Source organism: Suricata suricatta, chromosome 4 (genome assembly GCF_006229205.1).
Source record: "Suricata suricatta isolate VVHF042 chromosome 4, meerkat_22Aug2017_6uvM2_HiC, whole genome shotgun sequence".
NCBI classification, from domain to species: domain Eukaryota; kingdom Metazoa; phylum Chordata; class Mammalia; order Carnivora; family Herpestidae; genus Suricata; species Suricata suricatta.
Window position 1 is genome coordinate 8,969,782 of NC_043703.1, and position 26,673 is coordinate 8,996,454.

The 26,673-nt window shown below is 40.3% G+C and overlaps 1 protein-coding gene and 1 long non-coding RNA gene across 4 annotated transcripts in view; one reads left to right on the forward strand and one right to left on the reverse strand.

The window, feature by feature from the left end:
* Positions 1 to 26,673, forward strand: part of FGF14 (fibroblast growth factor 14) — a 612,348-nt gene that overhangs the window by 19,328 nt on the left and 566,347 nt on the right. The gene's annotated exons all lie outside the window — the stretch shown is intronic.
* On the reverse strand, positions 9,520 to 16,334 carry LOC115289341. 3 transcript variants are annotated; one of them, XR_003907572.1, is made up of 3 exons: positions 16,254 to 16,334; positions 15,756 to 16,055; positions 9,520 to 9,622 (listed from the first exon to the last, which is right to left on the reverse strand). It is a non-coding gene; the product is annotated as an uncharacterized LOC115289341 (long non-coding RNA). The 3 variants fall into 3 exon arrangements; XR_003907571.1 differs by having other exon boundaries at positions 16,131 to 16,298; XR_003907570.1 differs by having other exon boundaries at positions 15,756 to 16,072; positions 16,131 to 16,298.

Consider the following 26,673-nt stretch of genomic DNA (forward strand, 5'->3'; position numbering starts at 1 on the left):
TGCCATGTAGTACTCCATTGTATATATACCACATCTTCTTGATCCATTCATCAGGTGATGGGCATTTAGGCTCTTTCCATGTTTTGGCTATTGTTGACAGTGCCGCTATGAACATTGGGGTACATGTGCCCCTAAGCATCAGCAAGAAATTATAGTTTAATAAAACAAATAAAATATGTAGACTTATAGTATGTATCTCTAGGGTATAATATCTAACAAATTTATTTTGATTAATATTGTAGGGTATAGTCATTTCACAGAGTGATCTTTCATTTCTGTTGCTCTGATGCTGTGGGGCTAACAAGAGGGCATGGAGGGCTTTCTGGAAAGAATCAAACTCTGTCTGAGTCACCATAGATAATGTCCTCACATCTAATACACTTCTCTGAATAATTGTCTCTGCCCACTAGTTATAATTTACTCCTTTCTCTGTTTAAGAAATAATATTAGAATTAATATAAGGACATTATTAGATAATAAACTTGAATATACTCTAATTATATAAAAATGTCAGGGTACCTGGCTGGCTCAGTCAGAGGAACGTGTGACACAATCTGGGGGTTGTGAGTTTGACCCCCATGTAGGGTGTAGAGATTACTTAATAAAACTTTAGAAAAGTCAACCATTTACAAATATTATTACTTTCTTGTTAGTAACAAATTACTTGAGCAACATCACGCAGCTGATCATGGTATATGAGTGATTCAGACACCATGATTGAGAACTGATATTTTAGATTTTAATGTTTGAGGACGGGTTTCCTTTTTTCAAAAAAAGCTATCCCAATTTTTTGTAACATTTTAAAAGCATGAAGTCCCATTTCAAGTAGCTGATTCAACACCTAAGACTTACTGACTCATGAAGACAGGATCTTAGTCTCTCTAGGGGGAGTAGAGGGGACTGGAAGGTTGGATAAAGATGGAAGGCTGCTGGGTATGGCTAGTCCTAGGGCTAAAGGAGCAATACTGCTAGAGGCAGAGGAACGGACCGATGCAGCCTCTTTCCCCTCCTTTTCCGGTTTCCTTTTTTCCCTTATCACCGCCAAGTATGTCATGAGGCTCTGTATGTTGGACCAAGTGAGGGAAAGATTTGGGCTGCAGCATTCCAGACAGGCTGCAGAGTCCATGGCGGTCCTTAGCATTACGTGATAGGCTGGGTACATTTTTAAGTTGAAAAATATGGTGAGAAGTAGTCATAGCTGTAAAATACGTTACAACCGGAAATTGTTGTTTGCCCCACAGGGCCTGCCAGAAACGCTACTGGGCGTCTTTGTGCATTTTTTCTTCCTTTAAATATGTTTACTTGCCTGTTAGTAGGAATACTTGTCTAAAGACTAATAAGAAAACTGAAGAACATTCTCTGTAGTAGAAGAAATCTAAAGTAATTTGTGATACACTATCACATACTTGTAAATACATTTTTCCTATTCAGATTACGAGTCATAAATCTCATTTGTATGAGAGCTTTATTGAGATATAGTTCACATAATTTAAAATTTACTCCCTTAAAGCGTACATTTCAGTAATTTCGGGTATATTCAGGTATCATACAACTGCAGCCACTGCCACTATCTAATTTTAGAACATTTTCATTAACTTAAAAAGAAGCTCCATATCTACAGCAGTCACTCCCTGTTTCTGTCTCCTCTCAGATGCTGGCAAGGATTAATATACTTTTTGTTTCTGTGGATTTGATCATTCTGGATATTTCCTTAAGTTTTTTAATTTTACTTTATTTTTTTTTTACATTTATTTATTTTTGAGAGACAGAGACAGAGCATGAGCAGGGGAGGGACAGAGAGAGAGAGAGAGGGAGACACAGAAACTGAAGCAGGCTACAGGCTTGAGCTAGTGGTCAGCACAGAGCCCGTCGCGGGGCTCAAACCCACGAACCATGAGATCATGACCTGTGCTGAAGGCATATGCTTAACTGACTGAGCCACCCAGATGCCCCTCATTCTGGATATTTCATATAAACGTAATCATATGATATGTGAGTTCATTTGATTAGCATAATGTTTTGAGGTTCATCCATGTTGTGGAAGGTATCAGTACTTCATTCTGTTTTATTATCTAGTAGTATTCCATTGTGTGCTAGATATACCTCACTTTTATTCATTCTTCACAGGATGCACATTTGAGTGGTTTCCGTTTTTCTGTTACTAAATACAATGTTGCTATGAACATTCCTGTATCAGTTTTTAATCCATGTAAACATTTTAGTCCTCTTGGGTATATACCAAGAACTAGAACTGCTGGTCCGACGATAATTCTATGTTAATAATTTTAGAGACCACCAAATTGTTTTTTAAAGCAATTGCACAATTTTACATTTCCTCTTGCAACAGCTGAGGGTTTCAGTTCCTCCACATTCTTGCCAACTTTTGTTATTGTCTGTTGTTCTGATTATAGTCATCCCAATGAAGTAGTATGTCATTGTGGTTTTGATTTGCATTTCTCTAATGACTAATGACATTGAACTTCTTTTAATGTGCTTATGGGCAATTTGTATATCTTCTGTGGAGAAATGTGTATTCAAATTTTTTGCCTATTTTTAACTAGATTATTTGTTTTTTAATTTTTGATTTGTAAGTGTGCTTTGTATATTTAGGATAAAAGTTTCTTATCAAGTAAATGATTTGCAAATTACAAATGATTTTCTTCTATTCTGTGAACTGTTTCTTCACTTTCTTGACGGTGTCCTTTGATGTACAAAATTTTAAATTTTGATGAAGTTCAACTTATCTGTTTTTTTGTCATTTGTGTATTTGGTGTCATCTCTAAGAAACCATTTCCTAACCAAATATTTAGTCCTAAGTTTTCTTTTGAGATTTTTAGCCCTTTTACATTTGAGTCTTTGCTCCATTTTGAGTTAATTTTCATGTTTGGTGTAAGGTAGGGCTCTAGCTTCATTCCTTTGCTTCTGGACATTCAACTGTCCAAGCAGTATTTGTTGAAAATCTCATGAGGCTTATAAATTATTTTAAGTTAATATATAACCCAAAGACCTTTTTACTATGCTTAATTTGTTTTACTGAAAAACAATCTAAAAATGTCTTGATATTTCAAAGCCACCCCCCTCCCCCTCAGTGTGGGGCTTGAACTCATGAACTGTGAGATCATGACCGGAGCTGAAGTTGGACGCTTAACCAACTGAACTAACTAGGCACCCCTATAAACACTTTTAAGAAATTAATATTCTTGTGAAAATAGAACACAGACTGGTTACAGATATATAGGATGAATAATTTTTATATATTTATCTTTGATTGAAATATTGCTCTGACTCTCCTTATCTGTTTATTTTCAGAGCATGGGCATTTCACTAATATATTGATCATATGGTACTATGTATTCATTTAATTTGTCTACCTAGCTTACTTCATGCAGTGAAGGTGAGAATTCACTGTGAGATATAAATTATACTTCTTTTATTTAAACATATTCCGGTTTACTTCTTAAATATCTCATGCAAAACCTAAACATTACTTGATGTGAATGTCATCTGGCATTGTAACAGAACAGTCCTGCTGCTATGGCTTACTGTGGCTTTATTTTAAAAAAAAGTCACCCTATTTTCTAGTAAAGTAAAGCCCTGTCATTATGTATGTGTAGAGCCTGGCCTGTAGGTGGCCTTTCTCGGGTCCAATCAGTTGAGGAAAGGCTCAGGCATGCACATGAGCCCTGAAAGTGGGAGGAAACGACATAAGTAAAGAAACTTCACACTCCCTAGTGCTTCTCTTGGGTTTGGTTATTAGGTTGTTAGATGAAATTAGGCATTCGGGTCAGGTTGGAAGCTTAGTAGGGAGGGATTCATGCATTGAACTCTAAACTGAAAGCAGGTAAACTACATGCTAGATTATCTGCATGACATTCTACGTTGATCCTCTTTGTGTTATATCCAAGTATTTAATAAACTTATGTTTAAGTATTACAGCCTTGCACTGGGGCAGGGCCGTTTACTTTTGCTTGAACCTGAGTATTAAATTCAGAGCAATGCGGGTGTTCTCTCTCTTGATGCTATCATTAGTGAGATACCTGAAAGGGAGGTGGATCTCAGGAGGCACGACTGAGCCTATACGAGGTATGGCTTTTCCAGTGAAAGCTTGGGAAGATCTTGGTGGTATTTTCTAAGGAATATAATAGTTTGGCCCTCCAAAGTTAGTTTTTTTTGTTCGATGATATCAAAAAAATATTTTGTTTTCAAGTACATTGCCAGAGAAGAGTGAAGTTATATGAGATGACTTTTGTTTCACCCTTCTAGCTAGAGTACAGTCCCCAAACTTCAGAACAGGGTGGGATTGTTAATGTCAGTATATGAGCATGTTGATGTTCTTTTGCCTCATCATCTATGTGCACATTTAACATCTAGAAACATACAATAAATGTGTGTTTCTGTATGTGTGTGTATCCACATTACCTACGTATACAGGTGATCTATGAATGAATACAACAGTGATATCTCTGTATTTCTTCACCTCCAGTGTCTGACAGTCTGCTTCACCTAGCAGGTTTTCTGAATGGATGCAGGTTAGAATAAGTTTGGTTTCCTTGAAAGTAATGGTGATATTTTTCTCAATGTTCTTAATTAAGATATCTTTAATGTAAGTTTTGGAGTGAAGCTGTCATTTCAAATAACTCCTTTAGTAGTGGTTTTTGATGGTGTTACTATAATGTTTTAATAAAGGAAATACTTGGGGCACTGGGTGGCTCAGTCGGTTAAGCATCCGACTTTGGTTCAGATCATGATCTTGCAGTTTGTGAGGTTGAGCCCCACATGAGGTTCTGTGCTGACAGCTCAGAGCCTGGAGCCTGCTTCAGATTCTGTTTCCTTCTCTCCTGGTCCCTCCCCATCTCACACTCTGTCCCTTTCTGTCTCTCAGAAAATAAATATTAAAAATTTTAAAAAGTAATAAAAAAGGAAATACTTAAAAATATGAATTTTTGTTTGCCTGGGCATTTTCCTATAGAAAAATGTCAGTCTTTTATGCCTTCCTCCATATTAGAGAAGGATATTCTGGTACAAGCCAGTCCAAGCAGCTGGTTTTCTCTTCTTCTGGCTCATGCCAACCAGGGTGTCCCCAGTCCTATCGTCTGGTGGGCTGGTTTTGGGGTACTCTGTCTGAAGGCCACTCAATGCCTCTGTGTTGTTGTGTTGCTTTTACAATGACTGTTACATAGTTGTGTATTAAAAAATTTTTTTTGTTGCCTTTCTTTTTTCCTGATCAAGACAGCAGTAAAAGTGTGTGAACTTTGGATTTAGATAAAGATTGATATCCTAGCTGTGATTTCCCTGGACCTCAGAGTTGTTTTTGTTTGTTAGGCTTGTTTCGCATTTGGTCGCAGAGGGAGAATGCCTCCTTTACACATCGGGACTGACGACAAGAGAATAAATGAGCAAAGAACCTGACCCAATGTCCGGCACACAGACATCTGCCTATTGGTCCCTTGCTCCTCCCTGCCTTGTCACAAATGGTTTCTTTCCCAGATTTTCCAGTTGGTGACCTATGCTAAAATAACAATTATTTTTAAATTAATATAACATTATCAAGATTTTACCCATAGCTAATGCTATAGGGTTTATAAATAAATGTTTTATAAGTGTCCAAGTAAAGGTTGAAGGAAGACAGATTTAGAAGCCCTGGTGGAAGATGTGTGCTCCCTGAGCCTCCTTTGTACAAAGGGCCCAATCAGATCTTCGCTCCTAAGTCTCCAGGGCCTAAAGGAGTCTAGAACATCCTGTAGTTTGCCCAGAGCGGGACTGACTGCAAACAGACAGTTTTGAATGAAGTCCTTATGTTGTTCTTGAGCTAAAGAATGTGGTCAAATATCTGTGTTAGAATTTTACAGTATCTGCTTTTTCCTGTCTCTATTGCAGAGTCTTCATCATCTCTATGCAGCAAAACAAATATTTTAAAATATTTTATAAACTCTTCTACTCTGTATATTTTTACTTAATTCTTCTTGTTATCTCCCTCAATTGCTTATATCTACCAATAATCAGCTCAAACACTTTGAAGTAAATGTTATGGGTTGTTCTCATTCTCTGATGCTTTTTACCCTGGTTCTAAATGAATAAAGCACATTTTAAAGTGACCTTTTTGTGCCACTGTTTTGCTATCTAAGAGATTTTCCTCCTGACTATTCTTTTACTTCTTTGGCTATAAAAGTCTCATTTGTAGCTTTAAATTTCTCATTTTTGCTTTTGGGCTTTTATTTATTTATTTTTCAACACTCTCCTTTCTGTTGTGCGTTTAATTCTTTGTTTTGCTGTTGGTGATGCTGCTCACACCTGGACACTATAAATAGCTCGTCTTGTCAACTTTATATTATTCATGAAAATCATAACCCTTTGCCTTGTTCCTACCTAATGACTTTGGGCTCTGTCATTCATTTATTTTCCTGAGGAAAAAAAATAATCTAGAGATTTGAAGTCTAGCTTGATTTTGCCTCTTTCAATGGCTTTTAGGAAATGCCCTGCCTCATGAGAATCCTGTCCGGGTGGGAGAGAGTTTGGACCCAGTGAGCACACTTCCCACGACGGGAGTCAGGTGACTGGGGCAGTTTCTAAGTCCTTCTACCACTGGGCTTGCGGTGGCTACTTGCCACTCTGGAGCCACAAGGACTACCAGACTGCTTTTTCGTGAGAATACCATGGGAAAACACAACATTTCAGTGTGCTGAGAAAATATAGTTGGGAACCTGGCAAGTGAAGATGAATGGCCTGATTCAAAATGCCAGTCAACTAATTACAGTGATTTTCTACTGAATATTTAATATAACACCAAGAGCGATGAAGTTTCTTTTAAAGTTATTTGGTACCTTCTTTGATATTTACTTTGTTTGGAACTTTAGAGTAGTGGCAGTTCTTTCTAGGAGAGGCTGTGGGTGAAGAAAAATATGTTTTGAGAGCATTGCAGACTAAGCGATTGTATCTTAGGCTGAACAGAGTCCGGAGCTACGTAAAGACCCGGGGGCATCATCCATATGTGGCCAATAACTGGAAGCTCAGGAGTGAAGAGGGCATGGAGGAGAAACAGTGAGGAGAAGACATCTTAGAACAGGGCCCCTTACCAACTCCAGTGTGTAAGCCACAGAAACCAGGCAGGCATTTTTTAATTGACAATAGAACTCACTGACTCATTAATTTGAAAAATGTTTTAAATATTTATTTTTGAGAGAGGGAGAGAACACAAGCAGGGCTGAGAGAGGGAGCCACAGAATCCGAAGCAGGCTTCAGGCTCTGAGCTGTCAGCAGAGAGCCTGACACGGGGCTCGAACTAATAAACTGTGAGATCATGACCTGAGTTGAAGTTGGCTACTTAACCCACTGAACCACTCAGGTGCCACCCCCTGTTGTTGATCTTTTTAAGGAGCAGATTTGAAAAGGAAAAAAAGAAGGCAGTGAACTTTTTGTTGACATTTTATTTGAGGTTAGGTTTTCTTAAGACTACGGACGGGTTATCTTGTATGGAAAGAAACTCATGTGAATGTTTGTTTTTCATTAGTGGAATTTGGAGGACACAGCTCTAAATTAAAGACTGAATTTTATACTTCAGAATGTCACTTCCCATATATGCAGTCTCATCTTCTGAACGTCAGGTTGTTAATTACTCCACTTAGAAGGTAGACTTAAATAATAGATTTAACTTGATTTTTTAAGTGATAAAACCTTTCTTAGTCTTCTGCATCATTATCATGATAGAATTATAATTTGTGTCAAAGACTTGACTTACCAGTTATTAGTACACTCCAACATCTGATACCTTCAGCTAAAACATTTTGTTACTTGAATCATACTCTCTGCCGGCTCTCATTGGATCACAGCTGTGATTTGCACACCTTGCTGGTATTAGAGCAGGAGGAACACAACATACTTCTGGCTCCCACCTTGTACCTGCCCCTTGATTGATCCTTATCTAGTCATGAGGATTAAGGTCACATGTGGATGTAGATTTTGTGTGGGGGGGGGCATGTAATTATGGCTGCAGAGGTATTGTTTTTTGTCAGAGTGGATGATTTTCCTATCACTCCTCGAATTTCCAGCTCTGTTGGCAGAGAGTCAGCTGAAATGTCTGGCCAGATATTACAGCTTCTTTCATCCAAGTCTTCCATAAACTCTTGCTCTGCCTTTCTAAACTCTGGTTTGTGTAAGGTTAGAGATCTGAAGTAGAGTTTCGCAAACATCTGCGTATTAACTTGACATTCTTTCATTTCCCAAGTGTTCTTTGTACTGTGGAGTCAGCAGAATTCACTAGCAGGGTTGTAGTTTTATGAAATTGCTTCAAGGTATTGGGAATTTGGTTAGATTGCCCGGATTGGCAATATATCTTGGGTCACGTTAGAAAAGTTCACTTCAGTCTTTGATTGAAAGAATCTCTAGAAGGGACTGGTTTGATTTTGTGTGACAAAATTCCTGTTGGCAAATGTTTAGTGAGGTTAAAGAAGAGCCTGACTCAGCTATTTATGGAGATCCATGAAATCTGATCTACAATTTTAAAATATTACTTTGCTATTTATTTTCCTTCAATCAAATGTATAAGGTCTGGACTTTTCTACTGTTGAAAACATACTCTTGGGTGCAGTCCCCCTTCTTCACAGCTGGATGTAATCCCTAAAATGAACCATCCTGCACTTAGATGTCAACCACAGTTGCCTTATCTGTGTATTGCAGCCATATGTGCCTATACAACTGTACGTTCCAATCAGATCTGAGACTCTGGCTAACTCATTATTGAATGTTTGATACCTAGAAGAGTGTTTTGCAGGTAGTAGATGTTCAATAGGTATTTAATAGTTTAATTCATTGAATTACTGTTTTAATATTTCTTCAATGTAAAATTCTTCAGAACCTGGAGAAGAAGGAGGTGCAAATAAAGTAGCCTCCTATTTGTACTTTGAAACTACCCCTGGCAAAAAATATTACTGCAACAAGTTTATTCCTACTTTACACAGATAAACTTCAGGTCTCATCTAGTACAGTACTATAGCATAGGTCATATCAACAGTCAGACTTCAGGGTTGGAAGGGTCCTGAAATGTCCTTCATCCTAACTTTCCACCTAGTGCTTGACTTTCTGCTGAAGCACTGGCTGTCAACTGTGGCCATGTATTAGAACGATGTGAGAGGCTTTAGAAGTCCCAGTGCTTGGGCCCACTTTGGCCCAGTTGTATAAGAATCTGCACAAGTGGGACCTATGCATCAGTGTTTTTAAAATCTCCTTGGTGATTCTAATGTGCAGTCAAGGTTAAAAGCCATTGTTTTATAAAATCCCTACCAAATATTTTTCAAGCCTGTTTTGTGTTTATTCTATTTATTCAAATATTGACTTAATTACAAGAATGTTTGAATTATATACTGGTTGAATTACATAAAAAATCAAGCTCACCAATTTAATGCTCAACTGTTGATAAACAACACTGAAGAGAGAGTGACATTTAAATCTGAATTATCTACTTTGAAGTAGGATTGCAGCACTATTGAATGAATTCCAAAAGGCTGATCATAAAAATCACTTCAGTCATTTTAAAATTTTACTTTAGCAGTAATCAGGTTACTTGGTGGGACTCAGATGAACATTCTGCTCTGTCTTAGAGTATTACGTTCATTTCATGTACTGGTACCTGGGGAGACGGAAAAGTGATGAGCAGATTGTTTTTGTATTTATCTTTGGTGCCTTACTGATTTACAATGTTTATAGCTAAAAGTTAGGTAGACCTTTTCGGAAACGTGCTCACTTCTTAGGACAATAATGTACCATCCAGGAAACTTCAAACTCAATAAAAGAACTTAGGAGAGTAGTGATAGTTGGCTTTATAAAATGCTTTTTAGAGAAGAATTTTTAGAGAAAGCTGTATTCGACCCCCTCCCCCCCCAAACGTATATTTTTGCTTAGGAGCTTCTCTCTATGGAGGCCATTTACCTCTATGTCAACTTATTTGAACACTTTGGTATTTCCTTTAGTTTTTAGTAGAACCTGGGCACTAAAAGTCAGTGTATGACATCATTATCAAATATTCAAGTGGTTGTTGAGCCAGACAAACCTGGGTTTCAGTCTCATTTCCATCCCTCCTAGCTATCTGGCCTACAGCAGATTATTACTTTGCTCCAGCCTTGGTCATATCTTGTAGGGATGTTGTGAGGATTGATAGTCATAATGCACAGAAAGCCTCAAAGTCGTGAGACTCCCCTTGGTTATAGAAAGTGCTTGTAACTTAAATTATTTTTGTGCCACTTCATGGAGGTATGGTTGAAACATAAAAGGCCATACATATCGTATACAGCTGGATGAATCTAGGAATAAATAACACACTCGTTTATCACCATCACTGAGGCCAGAGACATATCTATCACCTCAAGTTTCCTTTTGCTCCATTATTATTAGTAGTAGTAGCAGTAAGAATACTTAACATAAAACCTACCCACTTAGAAAAATTTAAGTATACAACTGAGCATTGTTAGCTATAAGCACTGTGCTATGCAGTAGATCTCTAGAAATTACTTATTTTGCATAACTGAAACTTTGTACCCTTTGACCATCTCCTCCCCATATTCCCCTCTCCCTAGCCCCCGGAAATCACCATTCTATTCTCTGCTTCTATGATTTTGACTTTTTAAGATTCCATATATAAATGAGATCATGCAGTGTTTGCCTCTGTGTCTGGTTTACTTTAATTAGCCAATATCCTCCAGGTCTATCCATATTGTGACCAATGGCAGAATTTCCTTCTTTTCTAAGGCTGGATGATACGCCATTGTGTATGCACAGACCATGCTTGCTTTGTGCACTTGTCCACTAATAGATATTTAGGTTGTTTTCCTGTCTTGGCTACACTGAATGGTGATACTGCCATAGCCACGGGAGCACAGGTGTCTCTTTGAAATCTTGATTTCAGTTCCTTTGGATAAATACCCAGAAGTGAGATTGCCAGATCAGCTGGCAGTTCTATTTTTAATTTTTTGAGGAACCTCTACACTGTTTTCCATAATGTTCATGTTAAGTTAAATTCCTACCAACAGTATTTCCAGGGTTCCCCTTTATTTTATACTCATCAATACTTGTTAGCTTTTGTTTTTTATTAATAGTCATCCTAACAGGTGTGAGGTGATATTTCATTGTGGTTTTGTGTCTTTTCTTTTGAATGTTTATTTATTTTTTAGAGAGAGAAGGGCAGGGGCAAAGAGAGAGGAGGTCAGAGGATCTGAAGCGGGCCCGTTCTGACAGCAGCGAGCCTGATGCAGGGCTGGAACTTGTGAATCCTGAGATCATGACCTAAGCCAATGTCAGATGCTCAACCAACTGAGCCACCCAGCCACCCCTCCCTGTCATTTTCATTTGCATTTCCTTGGTTAGTGATGCTGAGTACCTTTTCATATACCTGTTGGCTTTTTGTATGTAATCACTATTATTGGGTAGATTACAGTGGTTGTCAAACAAGATATTTTAAGACAATAATAGATAAAATCCTGAAACTAGTTCTGTTGAGGACATCACCTTTGCATTCCTTTATAAAAAATTACCCTCAGACATGATCTTGGATTGTGCCTCCACCAAACTGAATTTTTTATTGAGATCCCTAATGCTACTGATCCTGGGTAGGGATGGGTCTCTTTAAGGTCACAGAGCATAGGCGAAGGTCGAGGTCCTTAGGTGCTCCCTGGGATAGCAGGAAAGCTAGCCTGACAGGGAGCACTCTATGGTCAACTAAGGTCAACTAAGACCCTCCCAGCATGTATTTACTGCTAATCCTCCTGTCTGTTACACGTAGAGTTGTCAGATAAGATAAGGGGCATCCATGTAAATTTTAATTGCAGATAAATAACTAATTTTATTTTTAGTATAACTATGTCTTCAATATTGCATGGGGCATATTTGTATTAAAGGAATACTCATTATTTATCTAAAATTCAAACGTAACTGGGAATTCTGTGGTTTTCTTATTTTTGTTTTCCTTTCTAAATCTGGCAGTGCTACCTACATGCTACAAGAATACTTTGGGTTAGATGTTTGGTAGCTTTTTAATGTAAAAAGGGAGTTTTTCTGAATGAAGTAGAGAGAAATACTGTTTGCATAAGTGAAAAGGCATTATGGCATTATTATATTATATTATACTGATATATTATTATTATAGCATTAATATGGCTTCATTTGTTGAAATATTATAAATATATTTGTTACAGTTTAATAATAATAAATAAAATTAGACAATGATGGTGCTTGCTTCTCTAATCTCAAGAATTTAAACGAATCCTAAACCTAACACTCTTCTGCTATATATGTCTAGCACATTACAGAGCATAAGTATATCCTATTTTGAGAAAATCTAAAGTTAAAAAGGGTTAAAGTATATTATTCATGCTTTGAATAATTTATTTTATTAGTGCATTTAAAACATGCCATGTACAAACATTTTATTTATATATATTTTAATGTAGCAATTCCTGATCACTCTAGAACATAACCTTCTGTATTTATTTATTTTTAATTAAAATTTTTTTTAAATTTTATTTTTTTCTGTAGGTTTTTGAAGTGTTTACTTTGCTACTCATTTATTTTTTCATTCCTTTAACATGACTAAGCATCTTTCCTATGCCAAGAATTGTGCTTAGTGCTGGGGATATAAAAATAAATCAGACAGAATTATTGTCCACATGGAGCTCATAGTATAGCTCTAGAGAGAAAAAGTGAAATTGACATTAGAATAACATGTGGCAACTGTTATAACAAATGGCATGAATTGCTTCTAGATCCACAGAAAGTAGCTTGATGGAGGCTTCACTAAATCTGTGACGTCTAAACTGGGTTTTCAAGGATGAATAAAAGTTTGTTGGACAAGAAGGTAACTAAAGCCATTTGGGGGGAGTGAGGAGGGAAAGAGAGAAAGAGAGAGAATTAAAAAAAGAAACCTAACAACCTAGCCTATGAAAGAACCTGGTGTAACTGGTTAATAGCAAGAAGATGAGGAAGGGGCGGGCACATTCTAGAAATTCTAGAATGTGGAGTTAACAGTAGGTTTAAAGCCGGGTAAGATGAGCCCGCAGAGACACTTGATGTCATGATTTGATTGTCTAGTCAGTGGGGAATTACTCTAAGTTTTAGGTCAGCAAGACTTACTTGCCGGTGTTCCAGGAATATTCCTGCACGACAGAAAGACAGGTGGCCAGTTCTTGCAATGGTTTATAGGTGATGACGTGAAGACATAGGAATAGAGCAGTTGTGGTAAGAGCTGAGGGATCGTAGGGAGGAAACATCTCGAAGAATTATTAGGATTTGAACATTTTTTTGGGCTATGTTTGGGGGGAACCACAAGGAGAGAAGTTTTGAGGATAAAATATAGGGATAAGTTGTGTGTGTGTGTGTGTGTGTGTGTGTGTGTGTGTGTGGTGTGTGTGTGTGTGTATGTGTATGAGCTATTTCCCCAAGCCCTTAACATCATTAGAGATAGGAACCCTTTCCTAACACTTGTGTTTGATTCCCCACAGCACGTTAAACAATGCTCTGTAAATTCTTGTTGAATTTAAACAGGAAACACAAAATGCTTAAGATAGGGCATATGTGTATATTAGTACCTTATTACTATTTTGATAAATCTATTGAGTATTATAAGAATAACCCAGGATGCATGATGGGAAATTCATTCTTCACCCCATTTGATGTTAAATAGAATAATCCAGGTATCTGATAACATAATGATCTCATTAAAATTAATCTTTGTGTTTAATAATGTTTTCTGCTTTATTATTACCATCTACCTTAAAATGTGATTGTCTCCAGTCCCTTTAATTGTTTCGTGTGCCAATACAATGAATTGTTCTTTCCATTTTGCAATGAAAGAATTCAATGCTAGGGAAGCTTGAGACAAACCAAACTGTGGACTTTGAATTCAGGGTTCAACGCTTAAATCGTAAAAACTGAGACAAGGAAGCCCCAAACAGTGATGCTAATAGAAGGGCTTTCGTGTTTCAAGAAATATCTTACTTTGTACACAAAACAGTGCACTCTTTGAATATTACTACACATGTGTCCTTTTTCTCCTGTACAGTGTTTTTCACTGAGATGCCACCTCATGCTTTTTGATTTTAAGTTTCATTTGGCATTGGTGCATTAAGGTAAGCACACCAGTGGAGGAGGTGTTGAGTAGGTCCTCAGACACCCAGGCTCTAAGGCGGAACGCCTAACCTTGAACAGGTAAAGAGCCACATAGCCACGGAGCAGGGAGAGAGAGCGACCTTGCAACACCCCATTCGGTGATGTCTGCAGTAAGATACGGTGTCACCATGACTCAGCACCACTCACACACTCAGTTCTCAGCACAGGGAACTCACAGGAAAGAGCAAAGCTGCTCTGTCAGATTCCCCGAGAGTTTGAGACGCTGCACCTGCTGCCCAGCAGTCCCCTCTCGTTTCCCTCCATCTTGGGCTACCACGGGGGAAGGCAGAAGGGACCTGTGCAGTTTATTGTTTCACTTGAGCTGAGGACAGTCCGTCCTTGTGCTGCACTGGGCATGTTGGCCATGGCCTGCAGCTCTACGTGAAGCACAGAGACAGGACACCGAAGTGTGCTGAGCCTCCGTGCGGCTGAGAAGCCACACGGCGCTGATGCCGGCGCTCCATCGGTGGGCTGTGTGCTCTGGGCGTGTGACAGATGGGCCCGCGAGCCCACGGCTTGGCTTGTACCGTAAAGATACACCTGGCCAGGTTTCAATGGAGACACAGATGAGTTGTACTAGTGTGTTGATTGAGAGCTCACAACACATTCTCGGTGGAATCTCTCCGGAACAAATCCGGTGAAATGGTGTAGTGACTGTTGGCATACAAATGGCTGGATTCTCTTAAAGAAAACAACTCTCACTATTGTCTTATATTCACTTAGGTCCCGAGGATCCTGTTCTACTTCAGCTTTTTATGTTATTGAGTTTAGAAGTGACGTAGGTCAGGTCACTGTCTACTACCTAATTCTCTTGGTGGGACAAAAGTCCTTGAAGGGTGGTATTTATGGGCCTTCAGTATCAACATTAGAAAGGGAGTGAATGACAATTTCTTTCTATGAAAGGAAATAATGACTAATGTAGAGCCATTCTGAAATGAAGCCATTGCGTTATTGTCAACATTGGTAAATCTTTGAAACTATGATCAGTTTCTGTCACGCATTTTATGTTCTAAGTAGAAAACATGGTATTTTGCCGGAACTATCGAAAAAGCACAGTGTGGTAGCTTTCCAGGAACTCTTGAGGCTTTGAGTGTAGAGGAAGAGGAGTTCTGATAGGAGCAAAAAGACCTTTTGAGTCACCTCTGATCACAAGTGAGAAGAAAGAAGGGAAGAAAACTCTCTAAAGTTTATTACCTTATTTGTGGTAAACATTTTCAGGTATTTTATTTTTTCAGATATTTTTGTTATATTATAAACTTATAATATTATATATTCTATTATAAGTTATTATATTTTAAGCTATTATGTTCATTATCTCACTTGTGGTAAAATTTTTCAGGTATTTTTCAGTTATTTTATTTCTTTTAATATTGTAAGGTAAATATTATTCCTTTTTTTTTTTTAATGGAACTGACATGGTAAAATGCCTATTGTGTTAGATGCCGTGTTAGGAGCTTATGTATTTTCTCATTTAATTCTCAAAGTTAATTTCATTATTTTAGGCATGTGAATCAGAACAGGCTAGGTTATACTGTGGTATCAAACAGACCCAAAATCTCAGTGGCCGGACGATATAAAGGTTTGTTTTTCACTCAGACCAGACTCACCCTGCGCCAGGTGGCTCTGCAGGGTCTCTCCTCCGGCTGCGCTGCCAGTCAGGGCCCAGGGAAAACACCTGCTGCAGGTCCGCTCTCTGGAGTTAGCGGCTGCTGAGGTGGGGAAAAGTCACAGGAGACTCAGGCATGGCTTCCAAGGCCTCAGCCTGGGAGTGACACCTGGCACTTTCCGTCAAGGACTGCTGCGGGAGCTAGTCCCGCCGCCCCACCTCGCAGTCAGGAGATGGGAATGTAAGAAAGTAAATAGGCAGTGGTGACCGGTCCTGGGTCTGCCGCCATCTTGTGATCTCCCTGTAAAACAGAGAAGACTGATGTCCGAAGGAGTTAGATCATGTTCCCCCATCACTCGCCTAGTAGTTGGCATACTCAGTTTCTGAAACGAGGTCTCTTCTGGCCCAAGGAAACTCTCTATGCCCTCTGTCTCCACCCTTCCATGCACACTGCGTATTTTGGTGGTTGGGAGGCACATGTGGATCGGTGGAAGCCAACCTCCAAGTTGAGGTGAGCCGAGCCTGCAGGTATTCATACCCTTACATGTTTTCCTCCCTCAGTCAACAGAGCTGAACTGTGTAACAAACATGGTCTTGTGGAAATGACAAAGTATGACTTTGGAGACTAGGTCACAAGACACAGTGATGTCCTTCTTGTCGCTTGGATCACCTGCACTGAGGAAAGCCAGCTGCCATAATGTAAGGACATTAGAGCAGCTCTATGGAGTTTCCATAGAGTCAGGAACTGAAACCCCCTGCCTACATCTGGAACTTGCCATCCACAAGAGTGAGCCATCTTGAAAGGAGAAGCGTCTGCCCACCAGCCTTGGGATGACTCAGCCAAGACCAACAGCTTGAGGACAACCCCACGAGAGACCCTGATCTAGAACCACTGGGCTAAGACACTCCCACATAATTCTTGACCCACAGGAACTTTGTAAGATGACCAGTGTTTACTGCTAGCGTAAGCTGGCGAACTTCGGCGTGGTCCGTCATGCAGAAGCAGATAACAATTCAGGCCTTTTTGGATTACTTCCTTTCATTATATAGTTTTTTCAATTCTGGGATTCTTCCTATTTCTGACAGTGAGTTCTGAAGTTGGCCAAATTATAGAGGAGTACATTTCACAGTGATGATCACATAATAGTATCTGAAGAAAATGGAATTGAATAGTAGGTTCCGAGGAGCTTCAGTGTAAAGGTCTGTACTAAAAAAATGAGGTACCATGCTAGTTCAGAAGAGACAAGTTTTGCAATTTACTTGCCAAGACGTGTGTATTTTTCTTCTTTAAGATATTACCTGCTTGAGACTATGTTTTAAGTCATGTGTTGAGGTTCTGAGGAGGATGTTTTTATGAACAGTTTATTGTGGGGAGGCAGACAGAACAGAGAGATAACTGCTGGCTTCCTGGCAAGGAGAAGTGTTCAGTCCTTCCAGTGTTTCAGTCAGGGCTGCATCGCCTGGGGTGAGGGAAGGCAGGGTTTGTAAGAAGGATGACGTGGCAGCCGGCGGCAGGCAGCAGCTTGTGAGCTGTATCATTCCCGGCGCGGCTGATGGAACAGAATATTCACCAGATCTACACGTGGGCCACAGATTAAATTATGCCCTTGGATGCCAAGCCTCGGCATTCTTATCTGATTGCGCATTGTTGTTGGTTGATGGCGAGATTGTTAATCAACAGACACGGTATATTTATAAGCATAATTTTCAGAAACATGACAGTTCAGCATTTTGAACACTGGTATGCCACGTACAATACTATTGTGCCTTTGAGTTTTCTAATCGCTCCTATTTCACTCTTGAACGTCACACAGCCTTTTAGAAATGGGCTCGAAGATGGGGATCCCCGTGTTTCCCAAGGTACTGGGAAGAGGACAGAGGGTAATGGGCCAGCTCTTGCCAGAGTCAGTAGTCTGTGCACCTCCCCCCCCCCGCCCCCCCCGCAAAGGTAATGGACACTATTCTAGTTAACATTTCCTAATACCATTGTTTCGAGATCTTAGTTCTGTTGAGTGAGAGGAGATTTTCCTAACAAAAGCCTCTTCATTGTTTATTCATGCCATTTCCCCCTCCACTCATCAGCACGTGTTCTTTATATACATACTCAACATTTTCTCTCTTGGCTTACTTGGTGCCAGTGGGCAAATGATAGGAGAGAGAACATCATTTAGATCAAACAATGCATTATTGTTGGAAACATGGCTATCTACCAGAAACATAGCCAAGTCAAGGGGATGCATGGATATAAATTCTCATATAAATTTTTGTTATTTACACACAGACGCACAGAGATGTTATATGTGTGTGTTTACGTTTTCATATATAACAGTGTGTAGCTGGGAAGCAGAGAATGAGGTTCAGAGCAAAGACCAGAGCAAGACAGGTAGGTCAAAGATGCACTGAAGGAGCATAAACAGATTTGGGGACATAAATGAAAATGACTCAAAGATAACTCCAAGGTTTCTAATTAAAAGACATACTGCATACTACATAGGGATCCATAATTATACAATTTTGATGTATGTAACAATTTTTGTTGTTAGAACCCAGGGAGATGGTGACAGTGAGAATTTTGTAAAGGAGAACACTGCAAGGGTTTTTAATTGATTGCTGAAAGCCGTATAGTTCATAAGGGACAAAACTGGAATTTGGGTCCGGGGGTTCTGTCTCCAGATAAACTTAAGGATCTTTCCATTTCCAAGGACCTCAACTAGGGGTCCTTGGATGATGGCCCTGTGCGTCCCCCTGGAGTGCTAACACGGCCTGTATGCTTTAGTGTACGTGCGAATTTTCCGAGTGAGGGGCCGAGATCGAGGTCCTCAGAGGAGTCGGGACTGAGCAGAGCTGAAGACATTGGGTTCCCCCGGGTGACGGCCTGGCCTGTGTGAGCAGAGAATGACGTAGCCGTTGGGCCAGTCGCGCCTAATATTCCGATCACGGAAGTGCATGCCCAGAATGGAGGCAGCGGCGGCGTGAAGGCAAGAAGAAAGCAGAGCGTGGGAATTGAGTGGATTTTTAATGGAGCACTTTTCCTTGGGGCTGGACTCGCTCACGCCCCAGTTGGGACAACAGGTCGGACCTAAAACCTTAGGCCACGTGGGTTTTGTGACTGAACAAAAGGCTTGCAGCTTGCTCATGGGCATGGGGTTTCTCGTCCCTCCTGGCTCATCTCCCATAGGCGCTGGCGTCTCATCTGCTGTGCGCTGATGACCAGCTGTGGAGAAGCTGAGCAGGGGCGTCTGGGGGACTGGCTTCCGGGAGCCTGCCATCGTGGGGCAGGGGCTGGTTCCAGTGGGGGTTAAGGCTGGGGGCTCTTATCGAAAGCAAGCTTAGAGTTTGTTGTCACAGGCCTGTTTGTGCCACTTCAGAATCTAAAATCCAATAGATTCATTTTCACACGAGTGAATTATTATTCGGTTTAATTGGCAATATATGGAAACGCCTATTAAGTCCTTCATTTGCCACCGTACGTTTTTTCTCAGCAGTGGTAAGTAGGACACACGCTGAAGCATGAAACACTGAGGAACTGAGGAGGGGCCACGGTCGGAGACTGCTGAGCCCGGGGGCCTCCAGCAGGACCCTGCGGCTGGAGTGACTGGGAACGTGCTAGCAGCTTCCTGAGGTTAAATGCAGTCCGTGAGGTTTTGGCCTGTTGCAAAATTTTTGAAACCATAAGAACAAATCAGTGTGAAAGTCGTGTCAGGGCGAAGCCTCCCTGATTGCTCTTAACCTCAAGCCTGGCCCCCTGAAACGTCTTTTGCAACAGAAATTGTCCTTGGCCCCTTGAGTGTTTCCTAAGGAAATCGGTGCTATCCCGTCCACACGGATGTGCACATTCGCGCTGTCGGCACCTAGTTTGCAACGCTGAGAGCAACATCCAGGGGCATTCGAGCAACTGTTCTGTAATTTAAAAAAAAGTAACAACGACATCTTTTCCTTCAGATTCACTGTCAGGAACCAGGGGACCCGAATGATCTAAACGCGCTTGTTTGGCGCTGCCTCCATTCCGGGTGGAGACAAGGAAGCGGAGAGAGTATTTTGGGGCTAAGACATTCAGAGGCAGTTAAATCACAGTCAAGACCTTCCTTCAAAAAAAGATTCACTGAGAGGCGCTTGTCAGAATGCTGCAGGGCACTGAGTTCCGTTCTCCTGCAAGATGGAAATCTCGCCCTGTTTAATGTTAAATACGAGGGGAAGGAGTCTTGGCTATCAGCTTGTGGGGGTGGATGGGGAGGAAATCAATCAACCCATTCAAGACGGCAACAGGACAAATAAAGAGCTGGCAGCAGCCGTCACAAGCGGATGACAGAAACATCACATTTTTGAAAATTACATATTTTCTTCCGTTCAACGGAATGCCTTTTGTTTTTCCTTTTGGAATAACGCTATGCATTCATCTTAATGGCAGTATCAAGCCATGGGAAAAAGTCTTTTGTAACAATTTAGTTGAAGTAGATTTGAACCCACAGTATTCTAATCGAGCTTGCACGAACCTACATTTGTATAGCTCCTTATAGTTTACAAAGCTCTTTGCACATTTATTATCTCGTGGAATAGGCTGGACTCCTAGTTCTGATTTCCCAGTTGACCTACCATGTGAAATGCAGGAAACGGCTAACCCTCTCTCAGAGTCTCTTTTTCTTGCAAAATGAGGAAATTAATGCCCACCTAAATGAGTGGGTTTAAAAAAAATAAATGAGTAAGAGTATGTTTTCTCAAGAAATAAATTAGCAACAACAATAATGAAAGGTTTCAATCTACTGATCTAAATGCTAAGTCGGTTGACTATTTAATTTGAGTGTTGGAGTACATCAGTTTTGCATATGATTAGAAGGGCTCGAATTACATCTCAATATCTCTGATATTTAAAGCTTTTTCTTTCACATGTATACATTTCTTAAAACAACCAATTTGTATTGTGTTTCATGTGATGATAAAGTCAAATCAATCTATAGTAGCTTGAAAAGCATTGTGTGTAAAAGTTTGGTTTTCTTAACATCCTCATTATTTGTAGTTAATTTTTCCTATGAAAGCTAAATTCTTTTTCTCTTTCAATACCTCAGAAAAGTAATCTTTTTCACTTGGATTTAATTAACAGGTAATTTTTTCCCCCTTCATGATGTGACTAAAGATAATGGAGTATTATTTTAATCTGGTTTAAAAATTTTTACATTGCAGTATAGTTAAAGTTTGATTCTTTCCTCTCTAACTGTACAGACTTTACAAGTGAGTGTCAAAATGAACTCCATTTTACTTATTTTGGCAATGAATACGATAGTGGTGTGGGTCACATGGTTTCTGATTTCAGCAAACTGGTAATTCGGTGGGAAGAGAGATACAAACATTTATTGAACATACAGGTACTAAGTGAACAAAGTGCTATTGTACATAGAATAGAACAGTGGCTTTTGCTCTCGGGCAAGGTTAAGCTGCCCCCACACAATTCTGTTCCTATTGCAGCTACCCTGTTGATAATGTTTTGTTATGATGAGTAAAGTTTCCATCTCATCTGCTAAATAGTTAACCTCCAGGGTGGAAGCGCTGTTATTTATCTCAGGATCTCTCAGCCTTACCTTGCATTACGCTCATTAAATATTTATTGAATTCAGTTTGGTGGGCAGAAGTCAGAAGAGCTCATAGAGGAGATAAATTTAGCAAATGAGATAACGTTCAGCGTGAGCCTTGAAGACCAAGGGGACAGAAGAAAACCAGAATAGAGGTGAGGAGGGAAGTTCCCCTTTAGCAAAACCAGGAAGGAGCCAAAGTTTGTGAAGTGTTTGAAAACGGTGACGCATACAGTGCAGGGGAGTGGCTGGAAATGGAGAAGAAACGGTGAACGCAGGCCATCATACTGAAGGGCTTTGACTCCCCTGGTAATGAATTGAGACTCTTCTGGAAATAATCAGATGAGATCAGTTTCTGGAAGTAGTGAGGAAGCTGCCACGAAGCAATGATCCCCGAACGAAGGCCATGACGGCAGTCCAAAGAAGAGAAGATGCAGTTCTGAACTAAGACGGTAGCCGTGGGAACAGAGGACAGAACATGAACGCAAAGGACAAAGAGGCATGTTAACCTTCACGAAGATGCTAGAATCATAAGCTCAACTGAACCCTGAGCCTGCGCGCTCCCTCCACTGCTCCCCTTGAAACTGTTAGCATTAGATTGTAGTCCAGCCAGGAAGCCAGCAGATGATAAAGAGCCTGTATCTAGGGAACCCCACTAAGCTCACCAGAGAATAAAATATATTAGAAAATCCTTATGATTTTTGTGGTTTCACTGTCTACTAAGTATCAAAAACTAGTTTTTAAAAGTTTTTTAGTTTTTTGTTTTGAGAGAGAGAGAGTGTGGATGCACATGGAGAGAAGCAGGGAGAGAGGGAGAGAGAGAATCACAAGATGGCTTTGCCTGACATGAGGCTCGATCTCACCACCTGTGAGATCATGACCCCAGCTGAAATCAATTGTTGGATGCTCAGCTGGTGGTGGCCCCCAGGCACCCCAGTATCAAAAGCTAGTTTAAATCAAGCCTTAGTGAAGTTCATAGACAGTCATGATGGAGGAATGCTTTGTTTCTTATAATTGATGAATTACTTAAAATATATTCACGGATAATGTTTTTGTTAATGATTCAAACGTCAACTGTTTTATGGGTAATCACTATGTAAAAGAAACCAAAAGTATTTACAGTTAATTTAAATGATCATTTTCAAAGGCAAATAACCACTCTCTTATATTCTTTGTACCAAGTTCAGGCTTTGCCCATTGGAAGTAAGATTTCCCTGATGGCGAGATATTCCTGTCAAAATGGAAACAATCAGGTTGCTGTTGGTGAAAAGCCTTTCCATTCAGATATCTCCGATCATACAATTCTTTGACATGTCATTGCTGATATATTTAATATATGCCTCCAGGTGTGCACATCTAGCTCTAGAGAATGTTAGGCCATACCTGTGGGCTCATGTGAGTGTTTCTTTCTGAAGTTGGCTAGTCTGAGACATTTATGAAGTGACTGCAATCAGGGAGCCCATTTTTACCCCCTTCCCCCACCTACTGGCATAGAGACAAGAACACCATCAAAAAGTGATATTTATTGAACACTTATTATGTTCCAAGAACTGTTCTAAGCACTTTTTCTGCACTAACTCACTTCTGCCTCTCAATGTCCCCATTAATGTTCCCAGCTTACAGGCTATGAAATAAGGTACAGGGAAGCAGTGTGCTCAGTCCCCAGGTTCAGGATTCAAACAGGCTGTTTTCACTGCTGCACTGACTTGCCTTCTTTACAGCAGGAATAAGAATTCCAGAATTAAACAACGTATTCCTTTAGTTCTGGACCTTTGGCTATTCTTTTGGGGGGCCTTCTCTGGATCATGTTATCAGTGACCTCGTACAGCATAATGGCCCTCTCAGTAGACCTGTGTCCCCACTTCAGAAATCTCTGGAGTGTGTGTACAGGTGCCTCTCCTCTCTTCCTGGAGATCTCACGTGGCACACTGTGAGTGACACGTACATAAATACGATGCACGTGGGGTGCTGAGCCCTGGGGGAGTGCGACCTGGAGGCTTTGATGGTGTGTGAGGAACTTGCCGTGATCGAGTTAGGACACTTTTATTTAAAAAAGAAATAACATAATAAAAGTGGTCCAAGTTCGTCAAAATGGCACAGTTGAGATGAATGATGTAGAATGTACATCGGTGCCTGTTCTTCTGAGACTTGTAGAGATAGTCGCTTTTAACAGTTTGCAGTGCAGTTTCCCAGGTGTTTGTAAGTATCTACACTAATGAACCCTGCTCTCTTTCTATATGGAGTTTGTAATGAATATATAAGCATATGTATTGGTATTTTATAGAATCAAATCATACTTTATAATTGTCATGAAATTTCTTTTTTCACTTAATTATAATTGTATTTCAATTTCAGAAATCCATATCAGTAAATTGAGAATTGGATCATTTTTTTAAACAGCAGCCAAGTTTCCACTGTAAGAATCTACTTTATAGACATAAAATAAAGATAAAAATAAATGGTGTTTAAAGTAATAGGATAATTTATTTAACCAGTCCCCTTCGCATGGAAATGGAAATGCATTTCAGTTGTGTGATTCAGGGAGACAGTGGACAGTGGGGTATGAGAGTTTAGGCTAAAGAGGCGTAATCTTATTTTCAAGTGTTGAGGCCGCTGTATATTTACCCCTTGGACTGCTAGATCTTTATCCACATGGCAAATTTTTAAGGTTTCTCAATAATGATAGAGTCTGTGTAACATACAACTTGGTGGTGGGGAAACTTAGGGACGTCTTCGTGTTTGATCTACTTATTACTTCTCACTAGTCTTTTGTCAGGTGAGAGGTAGATAGTAGCTTACCGAATACTGTGTTTGGTAAGCACCAGGCAAACAAAAAGATTTCAAACCTGAAGTTCCAAGTCTGTGTCTAATTGCTTCAGTTATTCTTGGAAGGAACTCAGCAGTCTTGTTGAAGGTGGCATCATCGTTGGGCCGAAATGTCTCCCCAGTGCTAAGTAGCGGAGAGTTGTGTTACAGAAGAGGTGATGTTTTCTAGGTCTGCCTTTACCTTCGGCTGAGGTGGCTGAGGCATTTCATAAAAGTCTGCATCCTTTGTTGAAATATTCATCACTTTCTTTTTTTCAAATTATCTACTTAAAAGTCTGCTTTGACCTCACTTCAGGTAGTAACACTATTTTGTGAAAAGCTCTTATAAATTATATCCTGAGCAAGTGACTTCTAAGGGGCAATTAAATTGATGTCCAGGAGGGATGGGGACATGGCCCTGTTATGCGCTCTCTGCAAAGCGGCCTAAGATGGGACGAAAATCTTAGGACTGAATTCGTCTTAAGGTAATTTATTATTGCATTTTGTTGAACTGGTATGAGCTTTCCCTGTGGTTTTTTAAAAAATTAAATTTAAGGAAGAATTATTATAAATATATTCACATGCATTGTATTCACAGTGTGTTGTGTTAAAATTTTTTTTTAATGTTTATTTATTTTTGAGAGAGAGACAGTGAGAGCCAGGGAGGGGCAGAGAGAGAGGGGGGGGGGAGACACACAATCCAAAAACTGGCTCCAGGCTTTGAGCTGTCAGCATAAAGTCTGATGTGGGGCTCAAACTCATGAACCATGAGATCATGACCTGAGCTGAAGTTGGACACTTAACCAACTGAGCCACCAGGCGCCCCTAAGTGTATTGCATTTTTAAGACAAGTTACACAATGGAGAATATACTGTAAATAAACAATAATTTTGTAACCCTAGACTTAAAATTCTATTCCTTCTGTAGAACACTCATGTTTGTCTAAATCAGGGAGGATGTGCAGATTGTGTTAAGTCACGTAGCAGTTCCACACATCCTGTCTCACAAGGGGGCTGAGTCGGCCTGTAGCAAACATTCCCACTGTATCAGCACTCGGAGCCTCCAGCCAGCAGTGTCTACACTGCAGGAGTCACCGTCTGGTGGGGACAGTAGCAGCACAGCTACCTCCTGTTACACAGCAGACCCTGTTATGTTTGCACTTACCCCACTGCCTTGCTCTTTGGAATATGTCACCAGAACCCAAGCAAACCTGTGCAGAAGACGGCAGTGTTGAAATACTTGTGAAGTATAATTGTCATGCAAATATTATTGAAAATTATGTTAATGGGACTTTAAAGGACAAATATGTTTTTCCTTTCCCACCATCTATGTAAGTCCATGCTTTGTTAGGGTCTCTGCTAGAAAACATGCTAGTCCATTGCTCTGTTCTTACTGGTTTTCCTACTTCCTTCACTCAGCCCCAGATTTAGGCAGAGTGGCAGAGTTACATTACAGTGAGAAAAATGTGAAAATGTGTGTAAGGGTATAGGTCGGTAATGATGAGGAGAAGGGCGTGATCAGTGGAGGCTGGGCTGTGAGGAGAGGCCAAGGACGTTTTTACAAATAAGGTAACTCTTCAGTCTCAAAGGGTGAGTTGATTGCACCAAATGAATGAGAGAAAAAAGGGTTCATCTCCGAAGGGAGACTGCACATGGAGGCATGTATTCAACATGCTATGTGAGGGAAACTGCAAATGATTCTTTCAACAATTTTGAGTGTATACACCAAATGTGACCCCAGTGGAGAGGTAAGGGCAGGAAGCTGCTGGAAGGGAATATAGAGGAGAAATTAGAATGAGGCCAAAGCAGGCCTTGTGCACTTAGGAAAATGAATTTGGACTCTGTCTGGCGGTTGAAGTGTGTCTTAGTCAGTTTGGGCTGCTGTGACAAAATACCATGGACTCGGTGGCTTAGACAATGAACATTTATTTCTCACAGTTCTAGGGGCCGGGATGTTCAAGGATCAAGGTCCTGGCATGTCTGATGTCTGTCTGGTGAGAGCCTGCTTCCAGACATGTGGACAGCTGCTTTTTGCTGTATCCTTACATGATTGGGGAAGGGGAGAGAAGGGGAGGGAGAGAGACCCAGAGATCTTTTCCCCTTTGTCTCTTCTTGTAAGGGCACCAGTGCCATTCATGAGGGCTCTACCCTCATAACCCAATTAGCTCTCATGACAATTAGCTCCAAATACCATCACATTGGAGAGAAGGTCCTAAACATATGAATTTTTTGGGCAGGGGATGCAAACATTCAGTCCCAAAGCAATGTGGAAACCATGGACAATTTTAAGTAGACGACTAGTAAAATTAGGAAGAGCACTCCAGCTGCAATGTGAAGAATGGATTTGAGGAGTGTTAGAAGGGACTTTAGTTACCCTGTTGTAATCCGTAGTCCCATAGTGGGCTTATGGGAGTCCTGGAGATGGGAGCAGATTGGAGAGATCCATCTGATCTATCTATGTGGACAGAAAGTCGAGTGAGGAAGTGTTGGTGATTGCCTGAATAAGAGGAGCATGGAGGTGTGAGAGGAAAGCTTGGATCCAGGCTAATTT